The following is a 26,949-nucleotide window of genomic DNA, read 5'->3' as shown; positions in this document are numbered from 1 at the left end:
ATTTTATATGAATAAGAAATTCCTTGAGCCAACAATATGTTGAAGTCATGATCCCTACCTAGTACCTGAGAATGTGGAATGTGACCTTACGTGGAAATAGAATCTTTGCAGAATTAATAGAGTTAAGATGAGTTCACGATATAATTGGTGTCCTTATAAGAAGAGATCCATATGAAGACATAGAAATATCAGGTACACTCCATGTGAAAACAGAATTTGAGATTAGAACGGTGCATTGACAAGCCAAGGAATGCCATGGATTGGCTGCCATTACTAAAGGCGAATAGGGAGGCATGGAAGAGATTTCCCCCTTAGAGCACTTAGAAGGATTGAATACTGAGGACACCTTGATTTTAGAATTTTTTTTTTTTTTGATTTTAGAATTTTAGTATCCAGAACTGTGAGAAAAATAAATGTCTTTTACTTTAAGCCAGTTGTCTTTTTCCTTTTTTTAAATTTAATTTAATTTAATTTTATTATTTTTTATTTTTTTAAATTTTATTTTTAAAAGTGTTTTTGATGATGCCTATGGCAGCCCTAGGAAACTAGTACACTACTTATAGGTCTAGATGTTCAAGGCCCTGGTCATCTTATCCTACCTGCTAAATTAAGTTGATACTTACATAAACTATACTTACTGAAATAAGTATAACGTAGAAGAATATATGATGTCAGGTGAACAGATCATTTAAATGCTTAATTTCAATTGTGAGATTTTGTTAAGCCCTCGACTATAATAAATGTGATTCAACACAATCTAGGTCAGACTCTACTGTTTTCCTGTTTCTGCTTTATGCTGTCACTGTAAATTGCTCTATTTGTAGGCCTACTTCACACATTTCCCTTATGAGAAAACCCGTTATAAGCCTTCAGTGTTTGTTCCCAGCATGCATACACTCAAAGCCTGTTTTTATGCTTTCCTTCTACCTTCCTCACACATATGCCCTGAACACAACCTATAAGAGACTGATGATCAATGAACAGAATGCCCTAACTTCCTTTATTTCATGTCTTCACAGAAGCAACTCTTAAGGCAGGCTTGTACAAGTTCCTTAGATTCTTACAAATTCAAACTTGATGTTTTTCTTTCCTTTGAAATAGACATCCTGATCAAAATTAATCTTCCAAGCCTTGCACCAACTGTCCTCAGTTAGTATCAGAATAATTCTTGTCTTCTTAAATTGTGAATTTTATGACACCTGGGCAGCTCAGGGCATGATTCTGGAGTCCCAGGATTGAGTCTTGCATTGGGATCCCCCAAGGAGCCTGCTTCTGCCTATGTCTCTGCCTCTTATGAATAAATAAATAAAATCTTTAAAAATGCTTATATTTTGAATATGTTAAGCATTATTGTCGTCAGTTTATTAAATATCAAACATATTAAAAATACACATTAATATATGTGAGTTTTAGAGGGAACACTGATGTATGTAGTGTATTATCTACAATAAAGATCAAAATTGGGATCCCTGGGTGGCATGGCAGTTTAGCGCCTGCCTTCAGCCCAGGGCATGATCCTGGAGTTCCTGGATCAAGTCCCACGTCGGGCTCCCTGCATGGAGCCTGCTTCTCCCTCTGCCTGTGTCTCTGCCTCTCTCTCTCTCTCTCTCTCTCTCTGTATCTCTCATGAATAAATAAAATCTTAAAAAAAAAAGATCAAAATTGCCCTGGAGACTGTTGTGAGCCCTTGCTGGATACTTTTTTTTTAAATTATTATTATTTTTTTTTTCCTTGCTGGATCCTAAATCAGTCTTTCCCATCACAGAAAACCACTATCCTGAATGTTACATTTCTGTTCTCCAGTTTCCTTTAGTTTTCCAAATAGGTGCCTTTGTCCCTGAAGAAATATGTGTGTTCCTGGGCCTGGGTTATTATTATTTATTAATAATAAATATTATTTTGTATTATTTTGTGATTTGGTTACTTGACTTAACATCGTGTTCCTGAAATTCATCTATGTGCCTGTAAATAATTATCATATATTCTTAATTACTGGGTAATATTTCACTGAATAACACAGCAAGTGTATTTAATATAAGATTATTTCCAGCTTTTTGTGAAAATGAAAACATTGCCATGATCATTCTTAGATTTATTTCCTGGGGCACATGTGTCAGAGATTCTCAGAGCTATATGAATAAGAATAAAATTGCTGTCCTATACGGTATGTGTATCTTCATTTCTCTTAGAATATGTCAAATTTCTTTCTAAAGCAGTTTTATCAGTGTGCACTCCCACCGGAAGCATAAAGTTATTCCAGTTCCTTCATATGATTACTAAGTCTTGATATTTCAGACTTAAAGTTTTGCTAATTTGGTTGATATGAAACTATATCTCATTATAAGTTCAGCTTGAATCCCACCTATTATTTATCAGGTCAACAGCTTTATATATTTAATGTCTAATAAGGTTTTGTTCTCAGGGAATTCTGTCTTTTGCCCATATTATGGGATTATCTCTTTTTCTTAATGACATAACCTTTATATATTCTGAATATATGAATAATATCAGTTTCGTGTATCTTCTTCCAATTCATAGTTTAGGTTCCTCCTGTTATAATTTACTTTCATAGGTAGGTATTTTTATTCTGATATAGTCCCATTCAACAATCTTTACCTTTGTCTTATAATTTTGCCTTTGAACTTGAGAAACGCTTTATTAGTTTTACATTATAAAATATTGTTATGTAAATTCTGCAAGTTTTGTAGCTTTGCCTTTCATTTTCAAATGTGTAATTCATTAGATCTTTGTTTATATTGTGAGGTAGGATTTGTTTCATTTTTTTAACATACGGATAGTTAATTATCTCAGCATGTGTTATTGTAAAGTTCTTTCTTTATGCAATGACTAACAATACCATTTCTGTCATAAATCAAATTTCCATACAATGATATTTGTTTCTTGGCCTTCTGTTTAATTGCTCAATTTCTCTGCTCTGTAGCAATATTGCATGTGCTTATTATTTTAGCTGAATAAGTAACTCTTGTGATATAATAGAAGTCATCCCACCCTATTAATTTTGCATAGGATGCCTTATGATTCCTTGATTATTCACCTTATCTTATAATTTTAGAATTAGCTTGGAAAATTCCTTGAAAGACTGTTATGGGGAACGCCTGGGTGGCTCAGTGGTTGAGCATCTGCCTTTGACTCAGGGCATGATCTCGGAGTCCCAGGATCAAGTCCTGTATTGGGATCTCACAGGGAGCCTGTTTCTCCCTCTGCCTATGTCTCTGTCTCTGTCTCTGTCTCTCTCTCTCTGTTTCTCTCATGAATAAATACATAAAATCTTTTTTAAAAAGAGTGTTATGGAAATTTGACTGAAATTACATTGAATCTATCAATTTGGAGAGCATGCAACCTTTATCATATCTAACCTTCCTAAGAATGTTATCTATTTAAATTTATTTATTTAAAACTTTTTTTAAAGTCTTTCAATATAGTTTTATAATTTTCTTCACTAAGGACTGACACACACATTTTTCTAGATATATATTTCTGCATTATTTTATATACTAAAATAACATATTTACATTATATTAATTGAGATATTTTAGTGATGTATTTTAGTATAACTTCCTGTTTGTTGGTAATATATAGAAAGAACCAGTTTTGTACCTTGACTTTGTGTCAAACAAACATTTGAAACTATAGTGCCTTGTCATTATATCCATACTTTCATTTGAATTTGTCTTTATAGAAATAGTATTATCTGTATGCTGTGAGGGGTTTTTCCTTCTTTCTGAAACTTCTTATTTTAATGTGGTTTTACTTTTGTGTATCTTCCCATGTTAACTAGATTCCTCTCTGTAATGATAAATAAAAGTGATGAGCATGTGAACCCTTAAAGTGGTGCATAGTGTACATCCTTAAAAGTAATGCTTTCAATGGTCTGTTAGGTAGAAGCTAAACGTGAATAATGGAAGGAACACCCAGAGGCAAAGTCCCAAATCCTTGAAGGAGAATGACAGAGACATGAGATGGAGGTGAGGAGAGTGATGGAAAAACAAAACAAAACAAAACAAAAAACCCTACATATTATGAGTCCTGGAGCTCAACATCCTGAAGCTGTGGCTTCCAACGACTTGGGCCCAACAGATCAAGAGCCACAGGTACAGCACATGCTCTCTCCTCGTCCACCTCTGTCCCAGGTGAACCCCTTATAATACATTTGCTTTCTCCATCCTTGAGAAAGGCTTGACAGTTCCAGCACAAACCTTGTAGGGTCAAAAGTCCCCCTCACACCCTGTGAGAGGAGTTTCCCAAATGATTGGAAGCAGCCTGGATCAGAGACCACCTCACTGTAGGTGACAGCACCTGCCAGCCAAGAGATGCAATGATATTCAATTGCAAAACAACCTGGAAGCTGAAACCACCTTGGGGAGACGCCCCACTCTCCCACCTTAAGAGTGTACTTTCACTTTAATAATCTGCTTTATTGCTACTTTCCTTCGACTGTCTTTACTGGAGAACAGAGCCTCACATCAATCTCATGGGAAATCCAAGGACCCAGACCTTCATTCACAGGAGGCAGACACTCCCTCATTACTGACAGTCCCATTAAGTATAAAATTTTATAGGAGATTTTCATAGGAAGGTGTTTATCGAAATAAGAAAGTTCTCTTTCATTCCTAGTTTCTACAGTGTTTAATCACAGAATGTTGACTTTTGAAATATATCTTTATGTATTGAGATGATGATAAGAATTTTCTTCTTGTTAATGTAAGATACCTCAATTGATTTTTTTCTCATTTAAAATCAACCTAACATTCCCAGAAAAAAATATAATTTGTCCATAAATATTAAATACTCAAGATTTACTAGATTTTATCTGTCAAATTGTTTTTTTTTTGATCTGTTAAATTGTTAAGAAATCTTTGCATTTATGGTAATAGTTTATTGCCTGTAATCATTTCTCATATTGTCCTTGTGGGTTTTATTTTTTTATTTTTTTAAATTTTTTTTTAAAATTTATTTATGATAGTCACAGAGAGAGAGAGAGAGAGAGGCAGAGACATAGGCAGAGGGAGAAGCAGGCTCCATGCACTGGGAGCCCGACATGGGACTCGATCCCGGGTCTCCAGGATCACGCCCTGGGCCAAAGGCAGGCGCTAAACCGCTGCGCCACCCAGGGATATCCCCTTGTGGGTTTTAGTATATAGAATGTGTTAATCCAACAAATACGGTTGGAGAATATTTCTTATTTTCTGTATTTCAGAGTGGAAATCCCAAATCCATTGGAAATGGGATTTATTTAATCCTTGAATGCATGTTAGCAGTTTTTGGTGAAACAAACAAATATGCAAAATTAGGTTTGGTGTTTTCTTTTTGAAGACTTTACTAAGTCAATACTTTTAAAGTTATAAAATGAATCTGATTTTAACATATTTTAAGTGAATATATATTTAGAAATTTATTTGGTTCATCTTTTCATAATAATTGGCATAATGTTTTTCAAATTAAGCACTGGTTGTTATTATACATATTGTAATGCTATTAGACCCTTCCACCTTTGTTCATCATTTTACTTTCTGCATTTGTTTTCTGTGTTTTAGATATGTCTCTTTTGAATAACACATAGATATTTTTTTGAAGGGCTCATCCTGAAAAACTTTGTGCTCCTTAATTCACGCACCTTATTCATTTGTATTTGTTACAATTATTGATTTATATACATTTATTTTTGATATTAACCTTGCCCTTTACACTTTCCCATTTATGCATTTTCACTCTTTTTCTGCTGTTGTGATTTTTTGTTCTAATTCCATTTCCCCCTGCATTCAACCAAATGTACATATTTTATTTATCTTTAGTTTTCCCTCCACAATTTTAACACTTATTAAATAAGTTAATTGGTATTTTCTTCTCGCAAATAGTATTTAGAGTATTTTAAATATGACCAAACTAGGGGTGCCTGAGTGGCTCAGTTAAGCCTCTGCCTTCAACTCAGGTCTCCCTCATTACTGACAGTTCCATTAAGTATAAAGTTTTATAGGAGATTTTCATAGGAGGTATTTATTGAAATAAGAAAGTTCTCTTTCATTCCTCGTTTCTACAGTGTTTAATCACAGAAAGTTGACTTTTAAAATATATCTTTATCTATTGAGATGATGATAAGAATTTTCTTCTTCACTTGTTAATGTAAGATACCTCAGTTGATTTGGTCCTGGGTCCTGGGATTGAGCCCTGCATGGGGTTCCCTGCTCAGTGGGGAGCCTGCTTCTCCCTCTCTCTCTCTGCCTCTGTGCTCTCTGTCTTAAATAAATAATAAAATCTTTAAAAATGTACATAACCAAACTCTTCCCTAATTTTCTCAAATCATCACCCATTATTGCAACTTTGTATTTTTAATTCCCACAAGATACAATTAATGTTGGCTTCTCCAGACAATTTTTGTTTCAGTTACTGACCTGTGTAACAGGTTCTTTGCTTTTTATCTGCATGGCATCATGGATGTCCTACTCTCATCCTACTCATTCTGATAGAAGTACATCCTGTGGAAGGAAGTTCCTATTAGGAGGGTCCATTTGTAGCAAGAAAGATCTCATTGTCTGTATGGCTAGGCATCTACTTTTTCACTTTCATAGAAGTCATTCTTAGGTGGATTTAATATAATGTTCTTCAGGACATTTGTGATATTCCAAAAATTTCTGACTTCCATGGTTACCGTTGAGAAGTCACCTATATATCTAGTTGAAATGCTTTGAGGGCAATATTTTCTTTACCTCTGTCCACTTTTAAGAGATTCTCTGGTTTGGGGTGTACTACAGCTTCACTTTGATATGCCGAGGAGTAGTTATCTTTTATTTACCTCATTTGAGATTCTTTGAGCTTCTGTGAATTGTTTCCTTTTACTAGTTTTGGAGTTCTTGGTCTTTATTTTTTCAAATATTTTTGTGTCCTAGCTCTTCTTTCCTGAAATTCTGATAAAATTTTTCATATATTTCCATTCTAAATTCTATGTATCTTTGCCATATTTTCTTTTCTTTTGGTTTCATTTGTTTTAATCTCTACTCTTAACTGCATTTTGCATAACAACTTATGTTATATATTTAAGAGTGATTCTTCAATTCTGTATTATCTCTGCTAACAAATCCACTGAGATTTTAACTTCTGTTATATAGTTTTAATTTTTATATGTTCAGTTACTTTATTTCTCTAATCAACTTAACCACCTATACTGGAGTCATTATTCTCATTGACCTTTTATTGACCTTTTATTTCTTCTTCTTATTAAGTATACTTATTTTTATAACTTGGTATCTCCCCTTGACTTTTTACATTTTTTTCTCCCATTGTTAGTGATAGCCTACATTCATGATACCGAGTCTTAATTGTGATATTTTTGACTATGGACTCAATTTTACTGGAATTATTCTTTGGGGTAATTTTTGAGAATGAGTTTCCTGATAACAAAAGATAAATCTCTATGTAATCAGTAAATGTCCTAAAGTGAAAGCTGTCTTTATCTGCTTTCATTTCTTCTCTAAGTTCTCATTATAATTAATATTCAATTTAAGAATTCAGATCATAAATGTATGTGTGTGTGTGTGTGTGTGTGTGTGTAGACATATATTCAATTACTATTATTTAGATCAGGGTCCTTGCTTCTTATTCCTCAAAGCATACTTTGTGTTGTGGGATCTATACATGAGATATACATATGTATCCCACAGAAGTTTTACTTCTTTTCAGTGGACTATTCGGTCAGATTACCTAGAAGATCATATTGTCATATTAAATTTTTCTCTCTTTATTTATTTTTTATATATAATTTTTTTTAATTTTTATTTATTTATGATAGTCACACAGAGAGGGAGAGAGAGGCAGAGACATAGGCAGAGGGAGAAGCAGGCTCCATGCACCAGGAGCCCGACGTGGAATTCGATCCAGGGTCTCCAGGATCGCGCCCTGGGCCAAAGGCAGGTGCCAAACCGCTGCGCCACCCAGGGATCCCTTCTCTCTTTATTTTAACTCTACTTTGTAACTATTTTTAAATCGTTAGTCTAGTAGACGGAAAAGATTTTTAGTCCTTTCCAGTAATCATAAAAATATGTATTTCTTTTAAAATGTTTTCTTAGTTATGCTATTTTGTGCATTATAGTATATTTAACCTTAATAGTACTTTTTATTTTTTTAATCCTCACTATATTTTGGAGAAGAAATGTTCACATTGGAAGCCATCACAGGCGTGGTGTTCTGGTTTGAATTGCAGCATGTCACTGCTTTCTTTCAGTTTTTTTGCCTAGGCCAGATGGTAGAGTTGTTTGACTTGCCTAGTGTCTGGCTGAGTTAAGTGTGAACCATTTGAAATTTAATCAGTAGAAGATGGAAGTGATGGCTATTGGGCAGAGGAAAGAATTTTGATAATTTATAAAGAATTTTATTTAGATGACCATGAAAAACACAAGCTATGTTATACTGTGATAAACCTGACACTTTTGGCATTAGATTAAAATGAATTTTCCACTCAAAAAATCAATGATATGCTTCTTTTTTCCCTTTATTAAGGAAATAATCCCCAATATTTTTTGGCTTAGAGTTTGTAGATTAATTACATGCATGATGTTTTGGCTTCATTTCTGTGCATTTTAATAGACTTATTACACATTTTCTATAAAATATAAATACAGTAGATAAGAAAACATTATGTACAGGGGAAGTATTGCTTTCATGGTTCAGATTGATTTTTTTGTACAGGTATAAATATACCTGGAAAAGATGAAATCACTGGGCTGCTATTGCATTTTATTTTAAATATATGATATTAAATCCATTTTCATAATTACCTTGAGTTATTAATGTAACAATTTTCACAAAGCTTATTGATTACTTAGAAGATAAACATACTTTGGAGATACTTACAGTAGTATTCAATGTTATATTTGTGTATATTCAGAAAATGGTTTTAATGACTAAAATACATAACTCATATAAAAGTTAGAAATATAAATTAAAACACATCCCAGAAATATTTTAAATAAAATATATTACTCTCTCCATATAAGTTTAATTTCAATAAATCTAAGCTTTTCATGATACTATGATTATTTATGATAAGATAACCTTTTCCTAGTGTAATTTTTATAGAACCTTAAAATCAAAACAAAACAAAGGTAGAAGACCAACAAACAAAAATATTTATACCAAGAAAGAACCTTAAAAATATATTATTTTAGGGGTACCTGGGTGGCTCAGTTGGTTAAGTATCTGACTTTTTTTTTTTTTTTAATTCATGAGAGACACAGAGAGAGAGAGAGAGATGCAAAGACATGGGCAGAGGGAGAAGCAGGCTCCCCTCAGGGAGCCAGAGTGGGACTGGATCCAGAGACAGAGATCACGCCCTGAGCCAAAGGCAGACACCCAACCGCTGAGCCACCCAGGCATCCCACTCTTTTTTTTTTTTTTTTCAGGCATCCCACTCTTGATCTCAGCTCAGTTCTTGAGCTCAAGTTCCTGAGGTCAAGCCCCAAAAGATGTTGTTAATTGGTCAAGGGCAAGGTCTAACCTCATCTAGCAGCTCAATGAGAGAGGAAGTATTAGAAATTATACTGCCAAGTTCCTTCTAGTTTACTGATAAGATACAAGTTTAAATTCTAGTTTTACCTTAAGTAGATGAAAGCACATATAGTACATTTTTGTAAGAGAAAAGGCTCTGTTCAAAGCAAATAAATTAGGAAACTGCTTTTCTATGCAAAGTAGAAGTAGGCTTTATGTCAGTCAGGGTCCCAGCAGGAAAAAAATTTAGCATAATCCAGTTAGGGCAATTAAAGATATTAAAGATCTTACACAAATATTTGAAATTACAAGGATCTGTAGAATACCCTGTTTTTTGTTTTTTGTTTTTTTTTACTTTCTCTTCCATTAACTGAGTAAGGGAGGGAACAACTGTGAAATAGATGACAAAGTGGTCCATATTGAGAGCTGGAAAAATAGCCAGTCTCAAGTGGTGCTGGAGAGAGAAAGACTGAAAAGTAAAGGCTCCAATACTTTCCTTCCTCACTTTAATCTCCGTTGGTGATTCCTGCTGACCAACACAACTAGGTGCCAGAGGGCAGGAAAGCCCAAGGCAGAAGACACGATGGGGAAGGGTAGAAAGGTGAATCTGGAGGGGAAATGAGATTCCCAGTTAGGTTCTCTTTCTCCAGGCTGACACAGTGCTGAGCCAAGTTAGGGGATTTGGCAAGCAACGCATGACTGGTTTACAGCTTGTATTACTTCCCTGCCCAGGCATTCTTATACATGGTACGTGCATCTCTTTTCACCACTTACTGATATCATGAGGTTGAGCGAATCACTCCTATATGTAAAATAAATGTAATGATAATATTTACCTCACAGGTGTGTTGTGAAGACTAAATGTAATTAGCTGTTTGAAAGAATATTATGAATCTAAATAAATATGCAAATACGTGATGATTTTCATCATCAAAAGCAGAGAGCCATTTTTCTAATAGTTGTCACATACAAAGCTCTGAGATTAATATCACTTTAACACAAATTTTCATCAGTTTTATTGCTCATATTTAATCTGTTAGATATTCCCCTGCCCAGCACACCTATCACGTTTCCACTCAGCTGCCTACTGTTGCTCTTCCCTGAAATGTTTTAACCTTCTTTAATGCATGTTCCTAGCACTACCAATAAGACTATTCCTATCTCTTCCAGTTCTAACATAGTCCCTTCTCTTCTTTATTCACACACTTTTGGTTTGTATCACATGGTTAATGTATTAGCATTAGTCATACGGTATTCCATGTTAATAGTTTTATAAATAATTGAAAATTTTTGTAGTAGCTGTTAGTAATGATGAAGGATGAGATGATGAGTTTTATAGAGAAAAGGCAGAAGCAAAGCAAGGAAATTACTTGATTGGCTATAGCTTAAACATCAGCCTTATTCAGAAAGGTTTGGTTGACTGTTTGTCATTAGATGTCTTTAGGTTGTGATTTCTTAATCTTGAGGCATTTATAGGCTTAGATCGTGGTCTACCTTTATAGGCTACTAAGCTTTTAGAATAATCTCATTCTAATGCCCTTCTTTTTTTAAGATTTATTTATTTATTTATGATAGACATAGAGAGAAAGAGAGGCAGAGACATAGGCAGAGAGAGAAACAGGCTCCATGCAGGGAGCCCGACATGGGATTCGATCCCGGGTCTCCAGGATCACTCCCTGGGCCAAAGGCAGGTGCCCAACCACTGAGCAACCCAGGGATCCCCTCTAATTCCCTTCATGTTTAATTAAGTTAACAATAATAAAACTTGATTTTATGCAAGATCTTTTACATATATTATTATCTCTTAAAAAGCTTATCATAAACCTGCTTTTATTATTTCATTCATAGATAAGACGTTAAGAGTTAAGTTTCTGATTTGCCCAGTCATACATTGAAGAAATGACAGATCCAAATTTTTTTATTTTAATGAACATTTTAATGTTATGTATAACAGAACATTATGAATACAACGGAAACAAAGTCTTACCAATTTAATAAAAAAAATTTCCACACCAAGGGGGGGAGGTAATAATTTGATCCCGGTATTATAATCTTTATTTTTTAAAATATTCCCAGCTTGAGGGTGAAACAATTAGTTTTGCATTCTAAACTCTAGAACCATGATTTTCATGTGATTCGGCCAACAAAACCAGAGACTTTATTACTATTTACAATAGACTCAAATTGAAAATACAATCCATTACCATTTGCTATTTTAGCCCTTTGCTTTCAGAAACCAAGCAAATAGCTTAGAAAAATTACAACAAAGTTCATACTTCATTCTATTTTGAAAGATGATATAACATGAACTATCTGAAGTGGCCAGTTAGCTAGGTTGGTTGTAATGTGGTGCTGACAAATGATCTATTTGGATTTTCTTGCTGCAGAAAGAATCTTCACAAATAGCTTTATATGTGGATTTTCATTACAATACTGAATATGTTGATTTATGGGCTGCAATATTTCCGCGTTAGACATCCTGGGGACAGAAGGAAGGCAAGTAAGAATGGTCAATTCTAATTCTCCTGTGTGGGCTTCTGCTATGCCTTCAGCCCTTGGTACCATATATAACACTCCGGTGTGGCAATTTTGAGAGGAAAAGTAAATATTACTATTTTCCTTTCTCCACTGGCACCTGAAGAGTCTTTTTATCCTTGTATGTATAGACATCCCTGTGGATGTTTAGGAAAAAAGAAAAGAAATACAATCATATGCACATAAGAGGAGAAAAGATGCAGTTTAAGAAAAAAAAAATAAGTGACAGGCTTAGAAAAGGGAGAGGGTTTAGATTCCTTAGGGAAATGTTCAAGGGAGACACTTAAGAAAATATAACCAGTGGGGAATGGGGGGCTGGAAAGATGACAACTGTGTCATTTACATATTCTCCTCAGTCTCTTCTACAGAAGATTCAGAAAACTTTCATGTTCTTATGAAATTCCTTTCTGATAATGTAAAGTGCCCCATTTTTGCTTGACTTTTAGCAGGGGTGGAAATCACAGGTTATCCAACAAAACTTCCAACATCTGTTTTACGTGTTATACACGGCAGTGTGAGGTCACAGATTGTTTTATCCACTTTTGAATCTCTAGGAAAGTTAAAATGACTAGAATAATTAATGTTTGATGAGTGAATTAAAGAAAAAGAAAACATATAGCAGGCAGGAGAGGGATAAGAATGAAAAGTCAACAAGAGGGAAGTTGAAAGAGAGAGGAAATAGATTTTGAAATGGAAAATCTTCATTGGAACTCTCAGTTGGTCAGTTTTTGGTTCCTATTCTTGGGCCATAGCTTTTGTGAGCCTCAGTTTTTCCCCTTTGCAAAATAGGCAATTATACCTTGACTTGCCATTTTAAAATACTGAGATATTCAGATGACAATGTAATTAAATGATACTCAGAAAGCTGAATTATATTATGCTTATCTTCAACTTACTCCAAGTAGAAAAAGTCAGCAAAATTCAAACCATCTCAATTAGATAATTGTTCCCCTGCTCTTTTGTTCTGTGAAAATACATCATATTAAAAATATCAAAATTTTTAATGATGGAATGATGCTTTACCTTACTGACTATATACAGACCTCTCTTGCTTACCTCTACTCCATTCCCCCACTACCTGGCTGACATTTCTTCTCCTAATCACTAATAAAATATGCCACTACTCTCATAAATTGCATCACAAAGCAAGAAAACTATGATAGAACAGAATTATAACCCAGCACAGTAGCTGTAAAGAAAGAGATTCTACAGCTGACCAAAGGAAAGAATGGATTGAAGTCTGTGAAGATTTGGGAGTCTTTTATGAAGAATGTGTTTTCTTTGTATGCTTAAATAAATTCTGAATACTGTATTGCAGTATAAAATGAAAGCCAAATAGCCATACGCTATTGCAGTTTAAAAAAAATAATAAGTGCCTTTAGCTTTCTTGTGAAGAAGTTATTTTTTGTGTGTGGTTTTCAGTTGAAGTTGAGCATTATATATGAGCCGAAATGATGGTGATTGAAATAAATCTGAAATGTTCAAAGTCATGGTGCTCTTAAATAAGCAAACCTCATTTTCCAGTGTTCAGTAGGCATTCAATTCCATTATGAAGCTTGAAAGAAATAATGTAGAAATCGATGTGGAATTTGAAAGAAGGGAGACAATAATGTGTAATAATTGTTTTATCTCCTTGAGGAATGCTGCACTGCAAAAAAATCCTATAGCCTGTATTTCTCTTTCATTAGTTTCCAATATTACAGGGAGAATTTGCGTTTTTTTTTCCTGAAAATATTACTATTTTTTTTCTGTTTTTGCTTTGTGATGTGGAATTTACCATTTTATGATTTTTTTTTTCCTGGTCTCTGTTTGTGCCTTTAATTGCTCCTTAAAAGCCTTAGTTCAAAAGCTCATTTACTCACAACTGACCCTCCAAATGGTCAGCTTACACAGCTTCTGACCTCTAGAATATTTTCTTGTAATCTGCTAAATATAAGGCTAAAAGATTACTTTTCCCTTGGATAAAATTGTTAAAATGTCTTGCCCTTGACCAAAGAATCACCTATGTCTGCAGTACATGCTGCATATTCTGATCTCCTGGCCAACAGTCAAAGCCCTATCTGGCACAAATCTAAACTTCTAGCATGATTTTTTGCTATCCTTTCCCTGAACCCCATAACCCTTCCACATTGCAACACACTGTACATATGTGTATACCATTTGACTGCTTCCATAACTATATTCATAAATAATCCATTATGAGAAAAGCCTGAATTATACCTTCAAAATTCAGCCATTCAACCCAAAGTGAGCCTATAAAGGAAAATTGCTAATTTTTCACCCAAGTTACAAATTTATTCTTCCTTTTCCTCAACTGTAACATTTTTAATATATAAATTATACTCTTGGCATATATTTTTCATGAAAATATCTTATTCCTAATAGAAGATTATAAATGGGAATTCAGCCAACTTTATATGTCCAGTGAAGTGTTTCACAAACATAACCCTTAGTCTGTATAAGGTTGTAGACTAAATAAAAATCAGCAGGTAAACTTGCCAGTATACAGATTCTCAATCCATTCCAGAGGGTTTCTGAATCAGTATGACGGAATATTTCATATACAACCCACTAGGTTTAGAAAACCATAACCTAATTCAATTGCATAATTCCAAGTAATGAATAAATCATGTTTAAATAAAAGAATAAGTTTAATGCATGAGTATTTATGAATAAATGAATTAAGGAGTGAATAAAATGCTTTGTTGAGAAATGCTATATTATTAAAGAATTAGCTTTAGCTCTGCTATTTAATCCTTTTGAAGTAGATAGTCTTGCTAAGCCCCAATTCCTTCATGTGTAAAACTGAAGAAATATCATTTGAAACATAATTTTTAAAAAATAGGCTACAATATATTCTTTGAGAGAGAGAGAGAGAGATTTTCTTGAGATGTAGCCACTTATGTGTTACTGAAGCTCAGGAAACAATAGTTTGTTTTTAATTCTCCCTTAATTTCCCATTTTCAGCTCAAAATTCCTTCTGCATTTTAGAATTTGTGAGATGAAAATATAATATTGGACACAGTACATATTTCTTCTATGGCTGAGGCCAGATAACCTTCTATCCGGACAGAAAACAGAGTCCTTGCACTTGCACTATAAAGTATAGGCAGGAAGTAACAAATGAAATACCAGGCATTTTCTTGTTGCTTCCCATGAAGTATGGGCTTCCACGAAAGCCTCTTTTGTAGAAAGTGTATTTCATTTGAGGAGGAGGCCATATGCAAATCAGATGTATCTTAGAAAACTACCACTTCTTTTACCTCTAGGAATTTGTCAATGTTTTTCTGCCCTTTCTATGAATTTCCTCCATTTTTATGCACTTATTCATTCATGTAATGTGTAACTTTTCAGAACCTAATGTAATCCATGCTAGGTTCTGGAGCTATCAGTATGGATAAATGGAATCCAGAGAGTTGAGCAGAAACTATCCACATGGAAATGCGCAAGAACATTCCTGGTAGAGGAAGCAAATGCATCTTGGTTGGAAGAGTGAAAGAGTCTGTGGGACTTGAGGAATGACCCACAACACTTACTCTAATTTAGGGGGATGGAACCCCTGGTTGATATGGCCTAAATTCCAAGTTTAGGGTATGGTTTCTCCCTGAGAGGGACCGGGTATCAAGATTTTTTTATCCTTACAATCAATTCATGTTACAGAAGCTTTACTTGAAGCAAGCACAACTAAAAAATCTGGGCTCCTTTCTTTTACCCACCTTCAATTTCCAAAGAGGAATTTCTACCCAAGCATGGTGGTCCAAAACTTCATGGCTCTCCTTGCTTATAAAATGAAGAATCTGTACCATGAGAGATAAACTAGGATGACCTACTTCTTCTTCTCATATCTACTCATAGCAAGCATGAGTAGATATGAGAAGCATATCTCATCTCATAAACTAGGATGACCTACTTCTTCTTCTCATATCTCATCATAGCAAGCATCTGTCCATACTCGAGCAATAGAGCAGTGGTGCTCTGCCTAAGGGAAGAGCAGGTTATAAGAACAGACACTCCAGGAGCTCTCCATAAAGGGACTGGTTTTATTTGGAACACAGTGTAGAGATATTTGAGCCAAAGAGCACTGTCAAAAACAATAAAGATTTTGGTGGTGAGAAATTAAAAGAGGGCTGATAACTCTATAACAACAGACAAAACAAGCGGAAACAGAAGTTGAACACAAAGAGTTGTAATATATTTGACAATAATAGTGCAAAGGGCACAGATTTAAAAAAAAGGCTGTATTAGTATAAGGAAATGGCAACAGGGATGCCTGGGTGGCTCAGTGGTTAAATGTCTGCTTTCGGCTCCGGGTGTGATCCCGGGGTCCAGGGATGGAGTCTCACACTGGGCTTCCTGCATGGAATCTGCTTCTCCCTCTGTCTATGTCTCTAACTCTCTCTGTGTGTCTCTCATGAATAAATAAATAAATTCTTAAAAAAAAAAAAAAGCAAATGGGACAGATGGTTTCTAAAAATGACAGGAAACAAGAATGTGAACAAGAAATGGAAAATAATAATATTAACATAATGAACTATAGTATATTGTTCTCTTCTCACCTTCTTTAAAAGATATTTTGTGGTTCCTGGTTGGCTCAATCAGTTGAGCATTATCCTGTTGATTTTGGTTCAGGTCATGATCTCAAGGTCATAGGATCAAGCTTCTCCCTCAGCAGGGAGTCTGCTTGAGATTCCCTCCCTCTCCCTCTCCTTCTTTCCCGCCCCCTCCTCCTCATGTTCTTTCTCCCTCTCAAATAAAGTCTCCAAAAAAAGATATAATTTTATATGCACTGATAATTATAAAATTACTATTGAGTTTATAATACCTCTAAATGCAATATGTTTAACAGTAATAGCACAAAAAAAGATAGAAGTTTTATAGAGCTATATTGGAATAACAATTCTCTTATTTCATTGGAATTAAGTTAGTATAGCTGTAAAGTAGATTCTGGTAAGTTCAGATGTATATTGTAAGCCCTAGAACAACCTTAAAAAAGTCCAGATTGGGAAGGAAGCAATACAATTATCTCTCTGTGTAGATAATATGATCTTACATGAAAGAACTAAGCATTTTACTTAAAAACTATAAGAACTAATGATTTCAGCAAGGTAGAAGATAAATATAAAAATTAATTATATTTTATAAAATAACAATTAAAAATCAGAAAATTGAATTAAGAAAACGTTCCTTTTTATAATAGCATATAAATACTTAGGAATAAAATTAACAAAATGAGTGCAAGATTTATACACTGAAAACTCCAAAATGTTGTTGAAAGAAATTAAGAAAATGGAAATAATAAATGGACAAGATATCTCATGCTCATGGATCAGAAAGCTTAATTTTATTAACTGTCCATGTTTATATACAGATTCAGCAGAATTTTAATCAATATCTCAACTGTTTTTTTTTAAGAATTTGATAAATTGGTCCAAAAATTCATGGAACCAATAATAGTCAAAACAATTTTGAAAAATAAAAAGTTGGGGAACTCACATTTCCTGATTCCAAAACTTACTAAAAATATCTAATAATCAAGACAGTGTGATAATGGCAAAAGAGCAAACATGTAGATCAATGAAACAAAATTTAGGGAGCAGAAATAGACCTTATATTTATGGTCAATTGATTTTTTTTACAGCATGTCAAGACAAGTAATGGGGCAGAGAATTATCAACAAATGGTGCTGGGACAAATGTATAGCCACATTAAAAGAATGGGTTTGGATTCTTTCCTTACTACAAATATAAAAAATTAAAGTGGTTCATAGATCTAAATTTAAGAGGGAAAACTAAAACTCTTACAAGGAAATACAGAAATAAATTTGTGTGAGCTTATGTTAGATAAAAGTGCAAATGACCCAATAATTGGTAAATTGTAATTCATGAAAAGTTAAAAAGTTTTGTTGTAATCAATAACATAAAAAATAAAAAGACAACACTTAAAATGGAAATTAATGATCACAAATTAGTTATCTGATAAAAGACATATCTAGATTAAAGAGCTCTTGTAGTACAACATTAAAAATGATAAAAAAAAATCCAATTAAAAAGTGAACATACAATTTGAATAGGTATTCTTCCAAAGATTATATATATACATATGTATGTATATGTGTGTATATATATATATATATATGTATATCTAGTAAAGACACAAAAATAAGTTCAATATCACTATCCACTAGTGAGATATAAAATAAATTTATAATAACATATCCTTTCTTATCCACTAGATACCTATAATCAAAAAGATATACAGTAATGTGTCGGCAAGGATATATAAATATTGGAACTTTCATACAATGCTGAGGGGATTGTAAAATGTGCAGCAACTCTGAAAAAGAGTTTGGCAGTTCCTCAGAAAGTCAAGGAGAAGGCTATCATATGGATCAGCAAGCAATTCCTCTGCTAAGCATAGACACAGGAGAAATTTTAAAAAGTATCCACATGCAAACATATAAACTAGTCTTTATGGCAGCTTTATCTATAATACTCCCAAAGTGGAATTTACCTAAATGTCCAAATAACTGATGTCATTTGCATATAGTAGATGTGTAAAGTGGAATATTTTTCTGCTTCACAAGGAAGCAGTATATTCAAGTATATTCATATATACTTCAACGTGGATGATCCTGAAAAAAATATATCACCAATGAAGGAAACCACAAAAGACCACACACTGGATGATTCAATTTACAGAGACAGAAGGTAGATTAGTGGCTGCCTATGGCTGTGTCTTGTTGAAGGAATGGGGACTGATTGCTAATTGGTATATGGGGTTTATTTTGGGTGTTATGAAAATGTGCTAAAATCGTGGTGATGGTTGCAGAACTATGGTAGTATACTAAAAATCACTGAATTGTACCCTTAAAAAAAGTAAGGTCAAGAAGGTGGTGAATTTAAGAAGTTTGAGTAGTAGATGAAGATACTAGCCCACGTGAGAGATACAGGCTTATTCTAAAAGGTTGTGGTGAAAATCAAGAGAGGACCCAATGTTCTACAGAAGGGAAGAATAAACTATGAACGGTTTTTAAGTTTTGAGAAAAGAGAAAAGGAAACTGTTCTAATATTTTCGGGATAACTAAATGGTGAAAGGTGCCACTGACTAAGATGGAGGATGAAAAATAGGAGGTACCAGCATTTGGTAGGCATGGGGCTGGAGTTAAGTGTATTGGGTTCTATACAGGCTGGATAGAAGCCTTTGTCAAAGAATGCAAGCCCAGGGAGAGAAAGAGTACAGAGGAACAAGGTGACTGGTCATGGGATCCAGGCCGGTGGAACTTACACATTCAGAAGTAGGACAGGGAAAGTGGAGTTCAACCATAGAAGTGGAACAGTGGCACGTGTAACATGGAACAGCAGCAACAACAAAAACAACAAATTGAAATTTATGTTCAGAAACTTAAAGCATAATTAAGAAGGAAAAAGTATTCATCTATTTTTAAAAACAAAGTAAGATGGCAACCCCCCCCCCCACACACACACACACACAATTCCCTTTTATTTAGCAAAGAGAGATCACAGTTGACTTTGAAAGAGCAGTTTCAGTGGGGGTATAAGCCAGAATGGTGCAAATTAAAAGTGACTTTAAGAAAATGAAATCAGTGTGTTCAATGGTCTGATCTCTTCAAAGAAATAAGATGTAAATATGTGCTGCAAAGCAGCAATTTGAGAGAATTGGTATCAAAAGAGAAGACTTTTTCTTTAACAAGAGAGCTACCAGAATATGTATAAATATTGTTGGCTAAAATCCAGCCGGAGGAGATGACAGAAAGATAGGTGTGAATGAGGTAGCGGAAAGAGATGGCATGCTGGACCCAGGGAAAGGTACCTGCAGCAGACAGAGATATGTTGCTTCCATTTCAGCAGGTTGGAAGGAGAGGATCAAGAAACACAGGTAGTTTTTAGTTCAGCATAATGGCTCTTGTTCTGCTAAAAAATATGTGAGATGAAAAGGGTGATGGGGAGAGGAGTAATTTGGATGTTACACATATTAAAAACATGATCAATCATCTTTGCAGTTATTCTGCAATTAAAAAAAAAAGTCCATCAGCATCTTTGTCCATTTTTGTATTACCCATTCTCTTTCACTCTTACAGCCTGTTTTATAAAAACACAAAACAAAAAACCCAACTATGTTCCTCCAGTCCGTATGTCATCTTCACCTTCTCAGCTCACTGCCGCATGACATCATCCCTCCATGTAAGTAATTTTCTACTTACTTGAGCAGAGATCTCCTATCAGGTTCATCTCTTTTATCTTTGACTTCTCTGCAGTAGTAGGCACTTCAACTCCTTGCCTCACTTGGGTTCTCTAACTCCACTCTGCCTTTGTCTATTTCCTGGTTGACCTCTGTTCAGTCTATGCTGCTTTTATGTTTCCTCGACCGCCACTAGCATCTTGTCCTCTGCTTTATTTTCTTCTCTCAATATGCGTTCTTAAACACTGTATACCTTTGGCTTCATCTAAAACCTATATATTCGTTGGCATAAATTTATTTCCAAAACACATATTTTTTAAATTCAAATTTAAATATCAATGTTCTTTAGAAACACTACTTGGATTTCCTTTTGTATCTCAAAGCCAAGTTGTCAAGACAACTTCTTGTCCCTGTCTGGACTTTTTTTGCTCCTGTGTTCCCAATCATAGGGACGCACTTGGCCCTGTTGCCTAAGCATGAATCTCTATAAATATACTATTCTCTCCATCTCTCTCTCTGGTTAATTAGCATAACTCATCTATTCTGCTTCCTAGTTTTAGTACTCCTCCATCTCTTTTGTCCATTCTGCCCTGGTCTGTTACTTCATCCTTTCTTTGTTTTGTAAAGACTGATTAATTGATTTGTTTGTTTGTTTGTTTGAGAGAGAAAGAAAGCAGGGCAGAAGGCCAGAGGGAGAGAGAGGGGGGTGGAGAAGCAGAGTCCCTACTGAGAGGGGAGGCGGCCATGGGGCTTCATCTTAGGACCCTGATCCAGCCCTGAGCTGAAATTGAGTAGGCCACTTACCTGACTGAGCCACTCAGGTGCTCCATATCCTTTTTTTATTAAACCGTTTTGTCTTTTTGTTGCCCTCCCTACCTCTAGCCACATTTATATCCAATAATTTTAAAGGCATCTCATCCTGTCTTTAATTATTAGATGAAGGGACTTCATTTCAATCTTGAGAAGCCATACGTATGAAGACAGCAAGCCAGAAGGGAATATTGACACCTTCAGAATCCAGTCTTAAGTTATTAATACAGTAGAAAATGCCATGTATGAAAATAACCTTATTTCTCTCCTCATTCCCTAACTTGCTATGAATCCTTTAGCCACTATGAATTTGCCAAATTACCTAAATGTCCCAAATCCTTAAGTTTATTAAAAATAATAATAACTTTCTTATCATTTTATTCATTTAGTTGAATTTTGTGTGATTTAAACATATATTTATATCCCCTCTAAATAAAAGTCACACCTGGATTTTTTTGTCATATATTTTTTAAGGTTTTATTTATTTGAGAGAGAGAGAGAGAGAGAGAGAGAGAGAGGTGCACAGAGGGAAAGTAAGAGTGAAAGGGAGAAGCAGATTCCCTGCTGGATACAGGGCTGATCCCAGAACCCTAGGATTGTGACCTGAGATGAAGGTAGATGCTTAACCTGCTGAGCCACCCAGGGGCCTCTATTTTGTTCTTTTGAAATATTATTTCTTAAACATTATCACGTAGGTACCAAAAAGAAATTCGAACTTACTGCAGTGTGGTGCAAATTTACCTGAAAGTCAGGAAACAGGAGTTCTGGATCCATTTCTTACACTCTCAAGCAGTGTGGACACAGCAATTTCACATACGTACTCCTGGTGTCGGGCTTCTCATTACTGAGAATGTGCTGAGTTGTTCAGGATGATATTTAACATGGCCTGAGTTTTAAAAGATTATGATTCTATAACTTTTATATTTCCACTCAGAATTCTGAAACAAAGCAGTTGTGGGTTTTATTTAACATATTTTTAATATTATTTCCATTATAAGTGAAACATAAAAGCCTTGAAAATCATTATCAGTAAGATTAGTGACGAAAACATTGCAGAAGGAACTGAGACCAACTTTTCTCCCAGAAAAGACAGTTACTCTAAGAGAAAGGAGATGGATTTAAAAATTGAAATGGAGCTTTTAAAATCATGTGGATAACTCACCAGAGTAATACTTTTTTTTGGTTTTTATTGAACAGACATGAACTTTAGGTTTAGGGTACAGAGAGTAAAACATTTTATTATAAAATCCCAATAATTCTAAATTATTCATGGTTTATGAAAGTCTCATTTGAACTAGAGGAAAATTTCTTTGTTTAACAAATTTTCCTTTTAGCAGATATTTTTTGATAATGATATTAATGTAAACAGGCCAGAAGGATAAATGTGTTAATTTAGTTTGACAGATAGCATTGGGCACTTACCAAGTAGTGAGCTTGACAAAAGTCATGCTTCACACCAACCCCTGCAGGAAGGTTAATGGGTGTCTAGGAACAGAGACAAAAAAAACCTAAAGAGCTGTGAGACTGTTTTATTTTTTTAACTGCAAAATCATTGCAACTAATAAATGCTTAAGAAAAAGAATGGTTAAATCTGTCCTGAGAAGGCTGTATAAATTTTTAAAGAAATTATTAGACCAAATGAACCTTCAATGGCATAGATATCAATTAAAAGAATACATGATGTTTATGTTACCCATTAAGAATTTAAAAACCATGTTGCAAAGTTCAACTTGTAGTAAGTCTGTGAAAACAATATGGAGAATGCTGCTATACTTTCTCGATCAATGAGAAATTAAGAATTAGAGGGGATAACATATTTTGGACATAGAACCCATAGGCAGGTTTGAAATTCAGTTCTTTGGCAATTGGACTACTTTATTGTCCATAGGACAAAGAGCACCAGATAGGAGTAGTGAATGAAAGAAAAACCAAGTGTTCTTAAGAACTTCTTACATGAATGCCTTTAGAAATGCTTTCATAAAACACAGAGTAGCATCCCACATCATACAATAGAATATAAACTCAAAGAATTTAGGTACTATTTCAAAGATGTTAGTTGATACTCTTTTTCCCCCCATTTTTATTCAAAGATCTAAGTTTTGCCACTACTGAGATGCTAGGATCTAGGTAGTTTTAAGGGAATCAAAATGAATGAATAAAGTAATTACATGTGAGTGAAACTGTTGTATTTGGAGGGCGAAGATTATATAAAAAACAAGATTTGATATCAATAGAATATAGTTAAAAAGGAAGATTAGAATCACAGTTTAAGACTCAACGTTGGCTCATGCATCTATTTTAATTCAAGAGAGGCCTAAGAATATTTTGTGCAAGGGAGTTGCAAGGACTTCTTTATTAACCACAATGCGAAATCTAGATGTCGATGATATATATGTTTAATAAATAGCTTAGGAATAAATTATCACATTGTAGAAGTGGCAAAGAGGGTAAAGGTCACTAAATATTCTGTTTCTTACCCTTCCTTACTTACAGGTAGGCAAGAGCACATCACTCACTGGGGGAGAAAGTGATGTGCGTCCCCTTCAGGCTGGTCAGAAGCCTCTCTGGTCTCTCTTACTTTGCCTTGGCAACGTTTGTCCATTTGCTCCAAATAGATATTTTAGCTCCAGGATATTGAGCTTCATCTGCATTCTTGAGTGATTATGTGCAGCATGACTACTGCCATGGGACTGCACTGAATATGAATCTGAGCATAGATTTAACTTTGTATGTGTTACTCCAGATGAGATCTTAATAATTTGTGTCACTACAGTATGACCTATCTATTACTGACTGCTAAAGAAATGGCCATGATAAAAATGAGATGATCCTTTTAGAAAAAAAATATAAAAATATCTAAAACATGTGGCATTAAATGAGAAAGTTGATTAAAGGCTGGAAAGAGGATGAACCATGATATATGGTGGCTATATATTTTGAAAAAAAAGTTCAACTGAAATTAAATGGATGCAAAATACCTTGCTTAAATGAACCTAGATCCCTGTGAGAAAAAGTAAGAATATAGAATTTTTTTAATGTATGTTGATGTTTATTGGCTATATTGCCAGGATATTAAAAGAAAGAGAAAAACTCAGGGAAAAAATGAAAACTTGAAAGCAAAATAGAAGATGAATATAGAGTTTCCAGGAAAAAAAAAAAAAAAAAGCCTTTCATTGCTAAAAACACCAACTGCTTCTCACCCAAAAGAGCAAAAAATAAGACTGGCAAAGTATGTGAATGGTAAATCCTAAGTATCTTTCAAATGATAAAATTGCACCAGGTATAGGAAAAGAAAATAAATGTGTGATCCCCAGTGAATTATTTCAATTCAATGACCCAGAGCAGAGATGAATGTGAATTTCTGATCAAAGACAATCCATTCAAGGTATCCAATATTAAGGTGAGAAGAAAGATGGACAGAGACTAGAAAGTAGAATGTGAAAATAACAAACCAGACAAAAGTTCAACAAATATATCTTGAAAAATATGTGTATGTTTACTAAATTTTAGAGAAATATATTCTGTCAAAAATGGCAAAAGCCAGACCTAAAAGATACCGTTAGTGTTTAAGACAAAACTGAACTTTGGGGATATGTGGGTGGCTCACTAGGTTAAGCATCTGCCTTTGGCTCAGGTCATGATCCCAGGACCCAGGGATGGGACTTCTGCTCAGAAGGGCGTCTGCTTCTCCCTCTGCCCTCCCCCAACTCTCTCTCAAATAAATAAATAAAGTCTTTTTTTTTTTTTAAGCAGCAATTGTACTTATTTTTTTTAAGATTTTATTTATTTATTCATGAGAGATATGGAGAGAGAGGGGCAGAGACATAGGCAAAGGGAGAAGCAGGCTCCATGCAGGGAGCCCAATGTGAGACTCAATTCCGGGACCCCAGGATCACGCCCTGAGTGGAAGGCAGATGCTCAACTGCTGAGCCACCCAGGCCTCCCAACAATTGTACTTTGGCTCCCAAATATTTACATGCTGGAAAGAGAGCTCCTTCCAGGGAGCAAAACAAGAGTTTGAAGTGAAAGGATGAATAAGGGACTCTTTCAATGTCTACCCAGCAGGATTTTAGTTCTACTTCAATAGTACTAAATAGCAATAGTCATTGCTATTATCATTTTCCAGGTTTTTTTTTTAATGTGATTATTACAGTTTTTCTTTTCCTGTTCTATTACTATCCTGTGGAGGTATTTTTTTATTAGACTGTGGAGTCAGCCAATTAAAATATCTTTCTGACCTTTTTAAGAGATCATAATCTGACTCCATCACTGGATACAATGACTGGTTGGAACCGTAGCCATGCTTTGATCCAAACAATTTCTACATTCAGGTAATGCACTGAGAAAGATATTTAATCTACAAGGAGAGCGTATTTTCCTAAGCTATTTAATATGTGGCCAAGTAGGATAAAAGACATTGAAGAATATCTCAGAGCTAAATAGCTTGTGAAATTGTCAAATGTTTTTTATGAGTTAGGAAAAGGAAAAAAAAAAAAGAGGGAATTTAGTAGTTAAAAGATTGAATTGAAGGATATTAATACTTACCAAATCTTCCATTTGTCATTTCTCCACATTATTCAGTTGCCCTCCATATATGTGAGGCTACGTGTACCTCTGGCCAAAGGGCTATGAAAGAAGGTCATCTATATTACTCTGAATGTAAGCAGTGGAAAGCCGATTAATGAGCCCCTAATCTTTTCCCTCTGATTCATTGACTGACTAAAACAGCTGCATAATTCAGCTGGTGCGGGAAGGAAACAATAGAGATTTTGTTAGCTTGGGTTCTTGAAAGCCTGTGTGGAGCAAAACAGTTTAATGATCCCTATTAATGGGATATGGAGCATGAACAAGAAGTAAACATAAGGGTTTTTTTTTGCTTTTTTGTTTTGTTTTGTTTTGTTTTGAAGTCACAGCAAAACAGGTTATTTGCCATTCCAGCCTTTCCTAACTCCTCAGGGAGTGACCTGAGTGTCCCAGCCACTGCACAATGGCTTTCCTTTCTCCTTTCTAGGACATCAGTTAAGTATTTAAATTGTTCATCATTCCTGAAGCTATGGCATCTAAATGGTATACGATCTATGGTAAACATCAATCTAAATCACACAATTTATTTTTTGTATATATTTGGGCTATCAAAAATCAGAAAAGTTTCTTAGATGAAAAGTAAAAGGATAAAAGAGGAAAATAGCTCATGAATTGCATATGAAAATGTGTCTGTTGGTCACAGGCTAAGGCTTTGCCTGATTCCACAGTATGAATGGTATCATGAGGCCAATAAGTCCTAGGTTTTATCAGCCAGTTTATCTCCGTATTCCCTCATAGCCCTCAAAAACTCCTATTTACTAGTGACATGGCTCTTGGTGTCCAAAATCAGATTGCTTTTGGATTATAAATCTGCTACTGTTTTAATATTAGGGAAGAAAAGGGAGAGGGTGAAAATAAAGGTCAGGTGACATGGACATAAGTTGGAAGTATCGTGATAAACTATATCCTAAACAATTAGAACCATTATATAGTACCAACAAGTATATACATATTTCCCTTAATTCACTTCAATGAATATGGAAAAAAGGATATAAATCAATACATGAATTAAAGGAAGGTAAATTATCTGGATAAATAATTATGCTTTCCAAAACAAGGTGCAAATTCACCCCTTACCAATTTAAAAGATATATTGGGCATTATCTTGCATTTGTAACTTAATCACTTATCAAAATATAGTTCCAGAGTAACCAAAAGCTTGTCAGAAAAAGACAAAGTTCAGGCATTTGGGGGAAAAGAGAAGAGTAACCTGTTTGCTTCTAAGTTGACTCTCATCAAGTGACACACGTCACTACGGGACCAGTATGTCTTCCACGCTGCTACAAATTAAACCCAAACTGTATAACAGCACTGCATATAACT

The 26,949-nt window shown here is 34.6% G+C and overlaps 1 long non-coding RNA gene across 1 annotated transcript; it reads right to left on the bottom strand.

Annotated features, from left to right (window-relative positions):
* Nucleotides 1-11,359: 11,359 nt before the first annotated feature.
* On the bottom strand, nt 11,360-25,736 carry LOC144291901 (uncharacterized). The gene is made up of 4 exons (XR_013359455.1): nt 25,588-25,736; nt 22,465-22,527; nt 21,784-21,928; nt 11,360-11,977 (listed from the first exon to the last, which is right to left on the bottom strand). It is a non-coding gene; the product is annotated as an uncharacterized LOC144291901 (long non-coding RNA).
* Between the last annotated feature and the right edge of the window lie 1,213 nt (nt 25,737-26,949).

The sequence above is a fragment of the Canis aureus genome, chromosome 20, assembly GCF_053574225.1.
Source record: "Canis aureus isolate CA01 chromosome 20, VMU_Caureus_v.1.0, whole genome shotgun sequence".
Lineage (NCBI taxonomy): Eukaryota > Metazoa > Chordata > Mammalia > Carnivora > Canidae > Canis > Canis aureus.
The sequence above is the reverse complement of the archived record's forward strand: the minus strand, read 5'-3'. Positions and strand labels throughout refer to the sequence as shown.